Here is a 17643-nt window from a genome sequence, read left to right on the forward strand (position 1 = left end):
CAGTTGGTAAAAATAAGACCTGGAGCTAATTGTAGTTCAGACCACAAACTTCTTATTGCACAATTTAGAATCAGACTAAAGAGAATAGGGAAGACCCACAGATCAGTTAGATATGAGCTCACTAATATTCCTCATGAATATGCAGTGGAGGTGAAGAATAGACTTAAGGGACTAGATTTAGTAGATAGGGTCCCAGAAGAACTATGGACAGAAGTTCGCAACATTGTTCAGGAGGCGGCAACAAAAAACATCCCAAAGAAAAAGAAAACCAAGAAGGCAAGATGGCTGTCTGCTGAGACACTGGAAGCAGCCCAAGAAAGAAGGAAAGCAAAAGGCAACAGTGATAGGGGGAGATATGCCCAATTAAATGCAAAATTCCAGAGGTTAGCCAGAAGAGATAAGGAATTGTTTTTAAACAAGCAATGCGCAGAAGCGGAAGAAGATAATAGAATAGGAAGGTCAAGAGACCTCTTCCAGAAAATTAGAAACATCGGAGGTAAATTCCAGGCAAAAATGAGTATGATCAAAAACAAAGATAGCAAGGACCTAACAGAAGCAGAAGAGATCAAGAAAAGGTGGCAAGCATATACGGAAGATCTGTATAGAAAATAATAATATTGGGGATAGATTTGATGGTGTGGTCAGTGAGCTAGAGCCAGACATCCTGAAGAGTGAGGTTGAATGGGCCTTAAGAAGCATTGCTAATAACAAGGCAGCAGGAGATGACGGTATCCCAGCTGAACTGTTTAAAATCTTGCAAGATGATGCTGTCAAGGTGATGCATGCCATATGCCAGCAAATTTGGAAAACACAAGAATGGCACATTTGGAAAACACAAGAATGGCACATTTGGAAAACACAAGAATGGCACATTTGGAAAACACAAGAATATAATCAACTTATATCCCCATACCAAAAAAGGGAAGCACCAAAGAATGTTCAAACTATCGAACAGTGGCACTTATTTCACATGCCAGTAAGGTAATGCTCAAGATCTTGCAAGGTAGACTCCAGCAATTCATGGAACGAGAATTGCCAGATGTACAAGCTGGGTTTCGAAAAGGCAGAGGAACTAGAGACCAAATTGCCAATATCTGCTGGATAATGGAGAAAGCCAGGGAGTTTCAGAAAAACATCTATTTCTGTTTTATTGATTATTCTAAAGCCTTTGACTGTGTGGATCATAACAAACTGTGGCAAGTTCTTGGTGGTATGGGGATATCAAGTCATCTTGTCTGCCTCCTGAGGAATCTGTATAACGACCAAGTAGCAACGGTAAGAACAGACCACGGAACAACGGCCTGGTTTAAGACTGGGAAAGGAGTATGGCAGGGTTGTCTACTCTTACCCTACCTATTCAACTTGTACGCAGAACACATCATGCAACGTGCTGGGCTTGATGAAGCCAAGGCTGGAGTTAAAATCTCTGGAAGAAACATTAACAATCTCCGATATGCAGATGATACCACTTTGATGGCTGAAAGCGAGGAGGAGCTGAGGAACCTCATGACGAAGGTGAAAGAAGAAAGTGCAAAAGCTGGGTTGCAGTTCAACCTCAAAAAAACCAAGATTATGGCAACCAGCTTGATTGATAACTGGCAAATAGAGGGAGAAAACGTGGAGGCAGTGACAGACTTTGTCTTTCTAGGCGCAGAGATTACTGCAGACACTGACTGCAGCCAGGAAATCAGAAGACGTTTACCTCTTGGGAGGACAGCAATGACAAATCTTGATAAAATAGTGAAGAGCAGAGACATCACACTGACAACAAAGGTCCACATAGTTCAAGCAATGGTATTCCCCATCGTAACCTATGGCTGCGAGAGCTGGACAATAAGGAAGGCTGAGCAAAGGAAGATCGATGCTTTTGAACTGTGGTGCTGGAGGAAAATTCTGAGAGTGCCTTGGACTGCAAGAAGATCAAACCAGTCCATACTCCAGGAAAGAAAGCCAGACTGCTCACTTGAGGGGAGGATATTACAGGCAAAAGTGAAGTACTTTGGCCACATAATGAGAAGACAGGATACCCCAGAGAAGATGCTGATGCTAGGGAAAGTGGAAGGCAAAAAGAAGAGGGGCCGACCAAGGGCAAGGTGGATGGATGATATTCTGGAGGTGACAGACTCGACCTTGGGGGAGCTGGGGGTGGCAACGGCTGACAGAAAGCTCTGGCTTGGGCTGGTCCATGAAGTCATGAAGAGTCGGAAGCGACTGACCGAATAAACAACAAACATGCAAATGCTATGCAAATTGGTACCATCTTTTCTTCTCTGTTTTGGTGATGTAATTCCTCTTCTTCAGGAATGCGTGAGGGGACACTCCACCTGCCACGTGTGCACATTGTTGAAATACAAAGAAGGTCTGCTTGTCTACCCACCCCAAAGCGTCAGGCACATGGAGTCATCAGGTCGGGTTGTGCAGACACAAGCAAAACTTGAGGGTGGGGTGGGGGCAAACAGGCCCGCTTAAATGCATTCTGCCCCTGGCTAGACCCCTCTTCATTCTTCGTCAGTGCCTGCCCACCCAGTGCCCATCTTACCACACTCTGTAAGCCATGGAGGCTGGTGGCTCCAATGTCAGTGGGGCAGTGAATCCATTCCAGGTTTCAATCAAAACCAGTCAGAACTCTAAAGGAGCTACCCAAGGTGTGAAGTTATAGTTCTGACTGGTTCTGACTGAAACAGAGAGCGGATTCACTGCCCCACTGACATCAGAGCCACCAGCCTCCACTGACTGTAAGATGTCCTGGTTGCATAAGGACTGAGTAGGATTCTTTTTTTTTTTTTTTGCAGGGCAAGCAGACTGGCTGAATTTGTAGGGTTTTTTTTTTTTCTCTTACTCTGCAGCAGGGGAGTTGAACCTCTTCTGGCCCGAAGGCTGAATCCAGTTTCAGAGAAGCTCTTGGGGGACATATTCCAGTGGTGGGTGGGACTGAAGGCAATGGGGATGTAGCCAAAGGTAAAAGGGGTGGCCTGCCAAATACCAGCATCTTTTAGCTGTCTGTAACGAGGTCTTAGGGGAGGTCTTTCAGCCTCTTAGGATGGGAAAAAACCTGTGCAAAGGCCAGGGAAGAAAGGAGGTGGGGCCAGGGGAAGGGTGTATGGCCATTTCAGGAACTTCTGAGGGCCAGATTTGGCCCATGGGCTGGAGGTTCTGCACACCAGGTCTACACAGATCAGAGCTGGGTAGCTTTGTTTGGCAGCTAGTGCCTGCAGTGCACTCCATGAAAGAGGAAATGACTGGTCACAATTTTGCAGGACTGTGTAGGGTAAGGCATGATAGGTAAGGATTTAAGGAGTATTTGGAGGTGATTGGAGGACCCCTGAGACTCACCACTCAGAGCTGTAGGGCCCAGGGTGGGTGGGTTCTCTTTGAGACTCACCTGTGTCATCTACCGGGAGCTGTGGGGTTTGGGGAAGAGATGATGTAGGAAGGCATCCCTCAACACCTCAAAAGGTGGAGCCATGGGGAAAGGTGTAGTGAATGAATATTCCCAAACCAGGGGCCAGGTTAGTTTGCCTGAACTGCAAGTAAGTTGAGTCACCAGGCAGCTCCAGAGTTACTTAACTAAAGCTTCACAAAGGTAAAGTTGGAGATCTTTCTGTGAGTGAATAAATAAAATTGTGGCCCTAGTTTTACCCAGACTTCTGTGTCTTGCCTCATGAATGCAAATGTTTTATTTTAAATAATTGTTTTTGTTTATAGACACATTTATGAGGTGTAATCTATTAATTAATGAAAGCCTCTATGGTTTGACTAATGGACTAAGGGCACCATCCTGTGCATATTTAGGCAGAGAAATGGCCTACAACTCCCAGCATTCCCCAGCTAGCATAGCTGGCTGGGGAATGCTGAGAGTTGTAGTCCTTTTCTCTGTCTAAACATACATAGGATGACACCCTAAGATGTCTTTAATCAGATGGACAACCCTAATTAGGTAGCATTCCTTCAAGAACAGATATGGAGAAAAAACCCTCTGGCCTTTGAAGAAAAACAACAATGCTATGCTTTCTTCTTTTCTGACTTGTTTCCAGTTTTGGGAACACCATTCTGTGCTGTTTGTACAGAGGCCAACTTGCGGCTGGAAACCATAACATTAAGCCAGATATCTTCACTGTGGGCAGCATCTTTTGGATGCAAGCGCTAGAGGAAAAGTTGGCCAGATCGAGGCTTGTGAATGCCAGTTGCCAGTTTGTATATAGGCTTGCTTTTTAACCCATAGGCTCAAGGGGGTTTCTGGACTTAGGGCACAATCCTATGCATGTTTAGACAGAAAAAGGTCCTAGAACTCCCAACACTCCCCAGCTAGACATGCATAGATTACACCCTTGTTTATTATTTTCAATCCATAAAATGCACACCCCTACCACTGCAAACAGGATACTGGGTAGGGATGGGGGTGAAATTGGTTTGCTTCGCATTTTAATATGAACTGACATAATTTACTGTTCCCTGACTAATACATGAACTGGAACACAATTATCCTTTGGTTTTCACACTTCTCCAAATTGTGTGATACAGTTCTTCAATGTAAAAAATGTGTAAAAAAATGTGTACATTAGAGAAAATTCTGTAGCAAATGAATACACACATATTAGGGGAAGTGCTTTCAAAAATGTGCATAGTCAGGAAAATTGTGTACAAAAATGAATCTGAATTTTCACGTGGACTTAAAAAAAAAAAGTATTTTGAACTAACTGTAGTGTCTGAACCCTCTTCAAACCTAGCCCTACATACAATGCATTCCAGTAATCCAACTTGGAGGTTGCCAGAGCATGAATCACTTTAGCTTAAACATGTGTCCGTCACCATCATTCTTGCTATGGTCAGAGTCTACCTGGCTCTGAGTCGTCTTTATCATGTTGCTTCATGGCTTTGCAGATACGTTGTCTGGTTTTTTTTGCTGCCTGAGATGAAGGACAAGGTGGCACTCCCTTAAGAACATAAGAAAAACCATATTGGATCAGGCCGAAGAGCTTTCTCTGGGGTTCAAAACCTCTTTCAGCCTCAGCTCTCAGGCCCCAAATTCTAGTAGTGGTTGAGGCTGAAGACAGAAAGGGTGGGGCTCCAACCCCCAAATACCAGCATATTGTACCTTACAGCTCTTATTGCCAGAAACTAAGCCTTAGGAGAGCCATTTCAATCTTTTAGAATGGGGAAAAAACTGCACACAAACTTAGAAACCACTAAATGATCAGTAGCTAGGGGAAAGGGGCATGGTCTTCTGGGGAGCTCCAGACCAGGACCCCGGGAGGGCCAGATTTGCCCCCCCCCACAACCCAGGCCTGAGGCTCTGCATCCTTGGCCTATCAAGTCCAGCATTCTGTTCCCGCAGTGGAGAATCCAATGCCCAGGGGAAGCCCTCAAACAGGACATGAGTGCAAGAACACTCTACCACTCATGTTGCGTAGCATTTGCTATCCAGAGGCATAATAACTCTGATCTTGGAGGGAAAGTATCGCCACCATGACTAGTAGCCATTGATAGCCTTATCCCATTCCATGTACAAAAGCTGACTGCCAACAGCACCTTACTACAATGCTAGTGATTCGACAGCATCCTCCACCACACTTGAGGGTAGCAGGCTAAATTTTATACTGCATGCTATCATGTTGTATTTGATGGTCTTAATTGCGGTGAACCAGCCAGAGAGCTTTGGCTATTGGGCAGTATAGAAATGTAAAAAATAAATGAACAAATAAACAAACCTATAGGGCACAGGGCAGGTTGCATGTCATGTAGAGTTTTGTCCTCTGAAACCTTGCCAAATCTCTCAACCTCCCAGCATCTGCGACCCAAGGCGACCACCTCACTCTGCCTACTGCAGCCTTTCCCAACCTGGTGGAGACTGATGGGAGTTTTAGTCGAACACATCTGGAGGGTGCTATGTTCAGGAAGGCTCTCGTAGTGGTAAGGCCAGTCCTGTTATCCCTTCAGTTTCCCCTTGCCCTTTGAACAGGCTTTCTTTCTCAACATGATGCCAATTTCCTTTAAAAAAATCCATTGCAACCTTCTGAGCTGTCTCCCATTCATACGCCTGTGTCTTTCCATGAAGAACGGCAGCCAAAACTGAATCCAGTGCTCCGACTGATGCCTTCAGCCGGTGCCAAGTGAAGCAAACGAATGACCCTTCTTGTTTTACACATGACACGCTCCTTATTTTATTTACATAATCGGGAATTGCCTCATGGAAAGAGCCAAAGAACTAAAGAGGCAGAGCTTGGGCAGACATCAGCGGCAATGGATTGAAAAGGCACCAGAAGACATACACTTCGGTGAGGGAGCAGAACGGTTTCACTGCATTGAAGGAAGAGACGGGGGTTGTGGGGGTGGGGGGAAGTGAAGAATAATGGGGTGAAATGGAAACATAAGCTGCACTGCAGGAAAGCTGTTGTAACTTGTAAGGCTTTGGAAAGATGCATCTCTTGGGGAACGAAAGAGACTCTGTAACTGAAGCCATTTCAAGATTTAGCTAGACAAAGCAAACAAAAGTGTATAAAGTGATGGAAACATCTAGAACAGCCCCCCTCCCCCCAGTGTCCTCCACATGTCAGCATGCAATTCCCATAATTCCTAGCCAGCATAACTAATTGGGAGTTGTCATCTGACACATCTGGAAGGCACCAGTTTGGGGGACAGCGGAGATCGAGGGGAAACCAACAAATGTGACACTTTTCCATACTTCTGCACTATTGTGGCTCTTGGGTAATAAGGCAGTATCTCCTTTAAGAACTAAGGGCACAGTCCTATGCATGTTTAGACAGAAGAAAATCCTAGAACTCCCAGCATATTCCATAATAGAACTGCACCCTAATAGATTCTTTTTTTCTTACAATATGGGGGGGGGATGACACCTAAGCCTTCTTCCCCTGCAAGCCACTTTCTCCCTGAAATTTCCCTTCTCTTCCCTCCTCACACTGCTTTTACCCTTGGCAGCATTCCCGTTGTGTGTTTACCTCGCAAACATGGGTTTGGAATCCTTTGCAATAGATGTAGCTGGCGGGGCAGAAGGAAGGGTCAGGGAAAGTGACGCGCAGGGGAAGGGTTAAGCACTCTTTCCCCCCTCCCTTCCAAGGGTGCTTTGCCACCAAGAAGGGCCCATCAGACCCTGCTGCATCAGAACACCCCTTGGAGCGTTGCATTCATCTGGCATCCGGCATTACATTTGTGCTTCTGCTGCATAATTCACAAGTATTGCATTACTACTACAGGACTTGGCTTTGGCACACATGGAAGGCTCAGGAGAATGCACAGCCTTAAAAATAGCTGCGGCAACAGAATTACAAAATTGTACGCTGGGTGGTAGTCAGGCCTGATGCTGGGTATGAATTATTGTGATGTGTCAAACACCAATAGGGAGCAATTATAACGCCAGACATAACCTCCCACCAAGGCATCGTTGGCTTTCTTTCCTGTGGATTTTATACTTCGAGGAGCGAGTTTGTGGCTCATGAACAGAATGTTTGTTATAATGGAAGAAAACAGTTTTCAAATCTGGATCTTGGCATCAGCGACAGAATTCGCTACTGACTTGGATCTCCATGGCAACTGCGCCTTTTGCAGTGCTGGATTAAAAAGGATGGAGGCTCTGAGTTGAAACACAATGGAGGGTGGGTGTGCCCTTCTTAGTGTATTTATTGATACGTTTGTTGGTTTTTTAAAACTACTTTGCCTTTCTATTAAATGGCCAGCATGGCTAGCAACAATGAAAACTAATAAAACAATAAAACCAACAATAATACCAAAAAACAGAAGAGCAGATCATAAAATCTAACTAACCAGCAGTTTAAAAATTATATCTGTCTGTCACAGAAACACAAAATATACCAGAAGAAACTTAAAGAATTACTTATAGAGCAGCTACACCCTAATACTACCAGCCAATCAGACATGCCAGGAGGCAAGGCTAGTGTCAAGGGTAGACATGGTTGGGCATCTGCTGAGGGCCCACACCCCTGTAGGGGCCCTCTGAAAAGAGCCCCTTGAAGCTGGTCCTCCTCTTCACCATTGCAACCTGCTTGTTCATCTGCTCTGGCCCAGACAATGGTGCTAGTGAGAAAGAGGAGCAGAAGATGCCCCTGCCTGCCTGCTCAGTGGCTCAATTCCTGTCAAACTAGCAAGTGGTGTCAATGATGAGAAAGCGGAGGATCAATCGCAGCTGGTGACAATGGTGATTTGAAGGCTGAGTCATGGAGGGAGGGGCCCCACTGAGGTTGTCTTTCCAAAGGCCCCTCCAAAGCCTGGAGCCAGCGCCATCGGAAACAGTTAAAAATGCTTCCTATAAATCAATGCTTTAAGGCTGCGGCAGAAGGCTTTCAGAGTTGGAATTTAGGGCGGGGGTTCTTGACCCTTGTCACAGCTATGGAGAAGCCCTCTTCCTGGTCCCAGCCAAGTACACATCAGGCAAAGGTGGAGAACATAAGAGAGTCTCCATTAGGGTGGCTCTTTATGCATCGCCAAAAGAGATGACAAAAGAGGACACAAGTTTGCATGACGTTTGGATATGCCAAGTGATATGGATAGATGCAAACTTAGGAATCATTATTACACATTAAACAGAGTGACAACACATCTCACTACATTGGCAAAGACCGTGACTGGGTGACCTGTATGCCTGCTCAGTCTGCTGTCCAGGTGTTGACTGTGGACAGGCAACTTCAAGGCCCCTGGTTCTCACTTCAGGAGTGCTTCAGGATTGGGTAGAGTTTGATGGTGGGAATGACCTCTGACAGAGACCCTGGAAAGCCACTGCCAGGCAGAGATGCCAGTGCTGGGCTAGACACAGGGCTGGCCCCAGACAATTTGCTTCTGGAGGTGAAGGACAAAATGGTGTCCCTCCATTCCACAGACAGAAGCTGGCCAGAATAGCAGTTGAATCTTATTTCCACACTGGTGATGGGACAGCTAGCTGAGGGGCTGCAGGCCATGTAGCACACAAGCTCTGTCCTCCAACACCTTGCCACTGCCTACAATCTGCTTCCCAAGGCAGCCACGTCCCTCAGCCTAATGGGAGGGCTGGCCCTGGCTATACTGACAATCAGTCCGATAAGGCAGCTTCCTATGTTCCGATTAAAAATGGACTGTTGCTCTGAGCATTAAGAGCAGCTCCCCCATCCTGCCACTGCTTGAAATGCAGCTGCCGTGTTGGGTACTTCATTGGAAAAGAATTTCTCGGCAAGCTGCCTGGCAGACACATGCCGCACTATATTCTTAGAAAGCAATAGATCTATTCAGGGAATTGCTGAATCTGCTAGGAATTTACGGTACAAAAAAACCCTTGGCAGGAGCTGATGCCTGGTGATGTTGACTGAAATCTGGAGGTTTCTCAGAGGCAAAGGATTCATCTTAGCGAAACTTCATTAAAGCCTGCTTCCTATCAACACCCCTTCCCCGCACTCCATTCCCAAACACATCTGAAATTTCAGGCGGGTTGCACATCCGTGCAGCAACAGAGTAGGGTTGCAATGTTTAGTCAGTTAATCTGTGAGATCAGGGGCCAGCAATCTTGGGCCCCCCGACTAATTTCAAAAGCCCTCTGCACACAATCAGTTCAGACATGTGGCAAGAGCAAGCTGTCCTTTCCCCCAGCAGCATGGGGGAAAGAGAGGGAGAGAAGGGAGGTAGCAGGCAGAGAAAAGGGAGTGTGTGTGTGTGGGGGGGGGGGAGAGAGAGAGAGAGAGAGAGAGAGAATGAGAAGGGCCATAACAGCTTTGGGGGCATAGTTCAGTGGTAGAGCTCATGCTTGGCATGCAGAAGGTCCAGGTTTGGTCCCTGCCATATCCACATTGGACTGGAAAAACTGCCTGAAACCCAGGAGACCTGCTGCCAGTCGGTGTTGACAGTACTGTCCTAGATGGACCAAGGGTCTGGCAGCTTCCCACCTACTTTTGGCTCCGATTCTACCCACCACTGGCATGTGGCAAGCTCCACCTCTACTGTCTTGCCTCCTCCTTTCTGCCTCATGTTTCTGTCCCTAATATTTGTTCAGTAGTTAGCTCTGTGCTTTTGCCATCCCCTCCTCACCCCAGAGTTAGTTTAAAGAAAGGATTTGCAAGGCTCCAGCCAAACACGATTTCCCCTGTCCCAGTAAGGTGCAACCCAAGTTCCACAAGGAATCGTTCATATTGGTATTGTAGGCCATGGTCCACAAAACCAAACCTTTCCTGATGGCATCAGTGAACCATCTTGAAACCAATACAGCAGACTGGCAGTTTATAAATACAGCCCCCTAGTTCCCAGGCCTTTCTGTAAGCTGAGCCTGTAAGTAAGTCTAATCATGTGTCACTGAAATAATAACATATTTCCTTTTGTTTATCCCTCCTTCCACTTCCCTTCCTTGGTTAGTTGTTTTCTGGGCCACATTTTAGATTGTAAGCTCCCCAGGGCAGGAAACTGTCCTCTTGTACTGTGCAAAGTGCCATGCGCACTATGGGTTTGATCCAGACATTAGTTATGCCCAGAGTAGACCCAGTGAAATTAATGGGACTTAGTCAAGGCTAACTTAAGTCTCAGTGGTGTCAATGGGTCTACTCCAGGAGGAGCAACTTCTACTCAGGAGTGGGGGCTTGGGGGCTGCATTGTCTCCTGAGCCTCACTTGGGGCTGCACACCTGGGCCTCTGGATTTGCTACAGAACTTCTGCAGCAGTGCAGCAGCAAGAAAGTGCAAGTTCTACTTCAAAATGAGATGTGTGGAGAGGGCACACCTTCTCTGGAAGCAAAATCCAGACTCCTGCGAGGCTCCCAGCAAAATCATCCGGGGGGGCGGGGGTTGCCACCACCACAGCGGCACTTGCGGGCAGCAGGGCTCCACGAAAATGGCCAATGGGGCTGCCTGCGGCTTTCAGACCACATGGGGTAAAATCCAACATAAGTCCTACATAAAGCAGACTCATAGAAATAAATGGAACCTACGGGCGCAATCCTATCGCCACTGGTCAGCAGCTAGACGGCCATAGGATAGGTCAGTTCCTGGGAACTGACCTTGGAGCCTGTGCTCCGAGGTTGGTTCCTGGAGAACTGATGCCCCACGCCCTCCTGCATCACCTCGTAGGCAGCGCGGATCGGCCCCATGCTCCGCTCTCATAAGAGCAGCGTGGAGTGGTAAAAACGGGGCATTCCCAGGGGTGGGCCAGGGAGGGGCAGTTGGAAATGCCAGTATTACACATCCTATGTGTCATCCAGCTGTCACTTCCCATGCTCCGAGGTCCTGTGGCTAGACAGCCGAAATCGGCTGTCTAGCTGCGAAAGCAGGGTGTGTGTGGGGGGGTGGGGATTGAGGAGGAGATCTGCTCCTTGCCACTATCCCACCCTGCACTGGATAAGCGGTCACCCCCAGGATCGGAGGCGACCGTTGATCCAAATAGGATTGCTCCCTAAGTAGGTCATAACTAACTTAAGTCCTATTCATTCCAGCGGGTCTATTCTACATTGGAGTGACATTGGATTTACCCATGTTGTCCACCCCTGGTTTACTCTAAAAATAACTGAGCCTGGATCTAAACCTACAAATATGTACATACAGAAATACAGAAGTAAAAGTAAATACAAGTAAACAAGTAAATTTTACCAAGCCTTTCTATTTATCTTGCCTGTTATTATCCCATAGAGGCATATGGCAGGGCATAGTCTGAAGGCACATGAGGCAGCCATCATGCTGAAGCTAAGCAGGTCTGGGTCTGGTCAATGCTTGGAGGGGAGACCACCTGGCAACCACATGTAGCCACCTTGAGTTCCACGATGGAAGAGAGGTGGGATATAAATAAATAAATAAATAAATAAATGACTGTACAGATAAAAAACATTGGTTAGTATCCTGTGTTAGTCCTACTTAGAGTTAAACCAGTGGAATGAATGGGACTTAATTTAGTCCCATTACGTTAATTACATTAATGTAATTACATTAATTACATTAATTTAGTCCCATTACATTACATTTACTTTCTTGGGCTCCAAGATCACCACAGATGGTGACTGTAGCCATGAAATTAAAAGACGCTTGCTCCTTGGGAGGAAAGCTATGGCAAACCTAGACAGCATAGTAAGAAGCAGAGACATCACCTTGCTGACAAAGGTCCATCTAATCAAAGCTATGGGTTTCCCAGTAGCAATGTATGGCTGTGAGAGCTGGACTATAAAGAAGGCTGAGCGCTGAAGAATTGATGCTTTCGAACTGTGGTGCTGGAGAAGACTCTTACGAGTCCCCTGGACTGCAAGGAGGTCAAACCAGTCAATCCTAAAGGAAATCAACCCTGACTGCTCATTGGAAGGACAGATAATGAAGCTGAAGCTCAAATATTTTGGCTACCTAATGCGAAGAGAAAACTCTCTGGAAAAGACCCTGATGCTGGGAAAGATTGAAGGCAAAAGGAGAAGGGGACGGCAGAGGATGAGATGGCTAGATAGTATCACCGATGCAATGAATATGAACTTGAGCACACTCCGGGAGAGAACGCAGGACAGGAAGGCCTGGCGTGCTATGGTCCATGGGGTCACGAAGAATCGGACACGACTGAACGACTGAACAACAACAACTTCAGTCCCATTGATTTCAATGGGTCTACTCCAAGTAGGACTAATATTGGCTACTGCCCATTGGATTGGACCCAGACTTGGTTAGGCTTAAAGTAGCAGACCCATTGAAATCAGTGGGACTAAAGTTAGTCATGGACCTACTCTAAGCATGACAGTATGGATCCAACCCACTGAGTTTATTTCTCTGCCCCCCCCCCAGCAATTTTGGGTGGGCTACCTGCCCTCCTGGAACCTTCACTTAGTCATCTAGAAAAGAAGTTTAATAAAGGAGGTTTATCACTGCCATGCAGGAGTGCTATGTGAGACTTAATTATACTTGTACCACTCTTTGAGATGTGCGGATGGAAGCCACTCTGATGCTCAGCACAGCAAGCCTCACTATTATCACCTGAGGGAGGTAACAGGGGTTAATGAGATCTTGCTCGGGAATTCCTGCTTCTCCGCCAAAATCAAAGATTTGCGCTCCAGGACTTGGCATAATGAGAGCCCAATCTGATGAGGCGTTGAGTGTCTGATGCCCCTGAGCTGCCATCAGGGGATCCATTGCAGGATTTTGGCTGGGAGGGAGGAATTTTACATTGGAAATTTAATCTCGCAAAGAATGTGTGTGCCAGAACAGGGGCAGGCCAGAGAATCACAAAAGAACTCAGCTGGCACTCGGGAAACTTTCCAAAGGGAAGAGTAATTTTTTTTTTTAAATCCTGATTTCACTTTCCTCTTTCATTCAGCCCTTGCCCCTTAAAAGGAGTGGGGGGGGGAGAGAGAAGCACTTCAGAATCCCATCCAAACAGCTCCAGTCTGAAAGATGGGATCTCTTGTTTCAGCAATACAGACTGTTTGAGATGAATATTGAGTGTAGCCAGCCCAGCGCTCTCTGGACTACAGCTCCCATCAACCCAGACAGCACAGCCAAGAAACACACTGACTGGGGCTGATGGATGTTGCAGACAGTCCAACACAGCTGAAGGGCGGCAGTTTGAGGAAAGCTGGCTCAAGGTATGGGGAACCTCTGCTCTTCCCTCCCGATGTGGTTGGGCTTTGACTCTCACCAGCCCCAGTTGGCATGGCCAAGGGTCAGGGGTGATGGGATTTCCACTTCAAGAACACCAGGAAGGCCAGACATTCCCACCCATGGCAGAGGTTCAGATCATGCCTCAGCCATGAGGCTCACTGGGTGACCTCTTGGCCTAACCTACCTTGCAGGGGTGTCAGGAGGATCAGGGGTGCAGAACATCAAGTATGGGGGCCAAATCTGACCCTCCAGGGTTCCCTAGATGGGCACATCCCCTTCCCCAGGACCCACTCCATTTCCCCAACCACCATTTGGTGGTTTCCTGTCTTTTGCACAGTTTCCCCCCTATCCTAAAAGGTTAAAATGGCTCTTCTAAGGTTTAGTTACTGGCAATATGAGGTTAAAGCTAAAATATGGTGGTATTTTTGGTCCTGCCATTTTGCCTTTGGCCCTGCCCACCGCTGGGATGTGGCTCCACAATGTAATTCAGCTCTCAGGCTGAAAGAAGTTCTGCACCCCGCTCTACAAGATGCCCCAGGCTCCTTGGAGGAATGGTGTGGTAAGAGTGTCGTAAAAAGAATGAGAATAAGTGAAAGGCCACACATGTCCCTCCCAACTGCTCCACCCCATTGCTTTGTAGTGGGCACCTTTTAGCTAAGAAACATGGGCCAGGATAGGATGAGGAGGGTGGAATTAGAAGGCTCTCCATTGCTGCATTGGCATATGTCTGTAGCAGAAGCCAAAAGCCAAAATAAGACTTACTGCTCATTAAAAAAGAAAGAAAGAAAGAAAGAAAGAGAAAGAAAGAAAGAAAGAAAGATACAAAAGGAGATTGGAGTCAAGGAGATGGCAGAGCTTTGGGATCAAACAGGTAAGGCTGACTCATCTCTCTCATACGCCTCATCCCCAGCCCCCGGGCATTCCAGGCGCCCTTTGCATCGGTGTGCCAAGGTCCATGTCCTGACTTGCACGCTCTTGGGTGCCTGTGATGCCGCCTGCCTGGGTGGCTGGCCCGATGCAGCTGCAGAGCCTGTACTGCTGGTGATGAGCACAGGGTGCACTGGGCCAAGTGTTACGCTCCTGGTTGTCTGCTAAAGCGCCAGTCTGGGAGTGGTGGAAATCGCAGTCTGGACCTCGGGTAGAAAATGCATTCCCCAGCCAAGCACCTTTTGACAAGGATTGGGCTGAAATTCACAAGCCCCTTCAGCTAGGGCTTTGCACTGCTTCGGCCTGAGGACCGAAGCCCGAGCCAAAGTGGGCTGCTTCGGGCCCCTTCGGGCCCCTTCTGAGGTGAAGCAGAGAGAGCACAAAGCGACCTGAAGTGGGTCAGGGGCTCTCCGAAGTGCTTTGGCACACTCCAGAGCTCCAGCACCCTGGCCCAGCTGCACTGGTGCCTCCAGCTCCTTATCTGAGCTGCCCATCACCATTGCCACCACTGCCGTTGCCACTGCCACGTCCATCACCACTGCTGCCGCCTCCACCGCCGCCTCCACCACCATCATCACCACCGCCGCTCCTGAGCCTGGATGCATGGCTGCTCTTGTTGCAGGCAGTCACCAGAGCTGGTGCACGTCTAGGGCTCAGGATCTGGTGGCGGCGGCCCAGGTAAGAAGCTGGGGGCTTGCGTCAGGGCCCCCCCAATGGGATTTGGCCACCCGAATCCCGCTTCGAGTCCAGGGCCAAGTCGGGTTGGGGGCCCCCTGAATCAGCCTGAGCTGAATCAGGCCTGCCTCGGAAGCCACGAAACAGCTTCCGAATCGGATTGGGGGTCCAGGCACACCCTTACTTCCAGTGCGCGCCTGAGCATGCGCCCACATCAAAGTACCCCATGGGGGTACTGATCAGTGCTCCTTTTGCATGTGGGTACCTCTGGATTAAATGCTGGAAAGCTGATGGGTTTCCACTGGACAATCCTTTGATGGAAACTCCCCTACCGTAGGCCCTGCCTTCTGTCCAAATTCTGTGGGAAACCCCTTCCACAGAAATGTCTAGATATTCTAGAGCAGCATTTTCTAACCCAGCACACTCCAGATGTGTTGGATTACAACTCCCATCATCCCCAGCCAGCATGGCTCATGGCACAGTCACCCTGCCTTGTTCATGGAATTCAGTGGTGTGTGTCTCCCCAGATGGTATCTTCCACTTGTAACCCTCTAATGTTTTCCCACTGCTTTTTCTGTCTTTTTTCTTTCCATGAAAGATCCATCAAGGAAAAATGGGGGAAAGCTGAATAACGTCTTTTGAGTGGTAGCATTAGTAGCTGACCATCAGGGACCACCCTTTGCAAGCTTCCCAGTTACTGAGCCAATACCAACGTTGTTAGATACATGATGAATGTCCAAAATCTGATGAATACTGAAGATCCCAGATGATGTTTGTGAATGTACAAAACCAGATATGTCTCTGTTCTGTAACCTATGAATGCTGATCATCGCACTTTTGATGACTGATGATGTTCATGGGTGTATCTCCTGAATTTTCAAACATTCAAAGACAAATCTGAAACCTTGAGACAAACCATTTTTTTTTCATATCAAAATCTATTGGTGGAGATTTTGAGACAAAGAGTCATTTTAAGGACCATCAGAGAAATCCTTTGCCAGGTTGATCTTAAATCCACTTAAGCCCCCCCCCCCCCCAACCTGAAGGTTCAGGAAAAAATGGCTAGTTAACTCTCGGAAGAAAGGATATGAGGGCCAAAAGAGACATTATTTTAAATATGTATCTAGCAGCTATTTTTACTCTAGGTAGACACAGGGGCCCTGATCCAAAATGAGACCCTACTGTTGGGGGTAGAGGGGCTTTTAAGATCTGGACAGGGACCCCAGCACCTACTGTAGAGTAAAAATGAAAAGAAGACATAGCTGCTAGGCACACATTTAGGTCATAGTCCTATGCATGTTTAGACAGAAAAAGTCCTGCAACTCCCAGCATTCCCCAGCCAGCATCTCTGGGAGTTGTGGACTTTTTTCTGTCTAAACTTGCATAGGATTGCACCCTTAATATAATGTCTGCTTTGGTCCTCAGTTGCTTAAAGACTTTGATCTACCAAAGGAGGAAGGAGACTTGTAAGAGGATTGATAGGAACAATGACAACAGGAGAGATCAACCATCTCAAGTGCTTCAGAGGCAAGTGGAAGAAAGATGTTCCATGGAATGATATATCCCCCTGGAATAACCTCTCTGTGTTCGCCCTCCCAGACATCACTTTTAATTCCACTTCTCTATTCAGTGACTTGAATTAACAGATGCTGTCATAGTGGATGATCCTGAATGGCGTGTAGGATATTTTCCTCTTAAGAAAAAAGTCTTGGATTCTCAATATGCACACTGGAAAGTCTCTTGCAACTTTTGAAATCCATCTTCCCCATCAGTTAAATTATGAGCAAAAGTTTTTGCATACTTCGATTAGCATTGAGTAGGGACATAGGGACAGTGGTGGTGGGTAGTTGCTTTGGGGACCAGATCTGGGCAACAGGTTTCCAACTGGTCATCCCTGCTGTCGCAGGCTTGGGATGGCTATAGATTACCTCCAGTATCAGAGGGAGTATGCCTCTGTATGCCAGTTACTGGGGAACATGAGTGGGAGGGTGCTATTGTGCTCATGTCCTACTTGTGGGTCTCCTATAGACATCTGGTTGGCCACTGTGGGAACAGAATGCTGGACTAAATTGATCTTTGGTCTAACCCAGCACAGCTCTTCTTAAGGCACAATCCTGTGGACTGCACCCTTGCTTCTGGGAAGCCCCTGAACTTCTGAGGCTTCTGAGATTCCTGTGCCCTGCTGGGCTGAAGCTGGCAGGGTGGGAGGAATGGTGGAGGTCAGCTTTGCCTCCCTGTCCTCAGATCTCCTATATTTTCTCTACATGGGCTTCCAGCCCATTTAGTGAGGGCGCTGAGGAGGAGGAGGGAGGAGGCTGGAGGAGGCTGGAGGAGGAACAGGATAGCTCATATCCTGGGCTCTCCAGTCTCCTCCCCTCCCTGCCCACTGGAACACCCTTTCCCCCCTTCTCTGAGGTTGACTTTCTGACCTTGGAGAGACATCTGGTGTGGTTCTCTCCACTCTGGCTGTGAGGGGTTGGGGTCTGGGGTCTCTGAC

Source organism: Heloderma suspectum, chromosome 4 (genome assembly GCF_057233095.1).
Source record: "Heloderma suspectum isolate Gila_16-S chromosome 4, 16-S_ref, whole genome shotgun sequence".
Lineage (NCBI taxonomy): Eukaryota > Metazoa > Chordata > Lepidosauria > Squamata > Helodermatidae > Heloderma > Heloderma suspectum.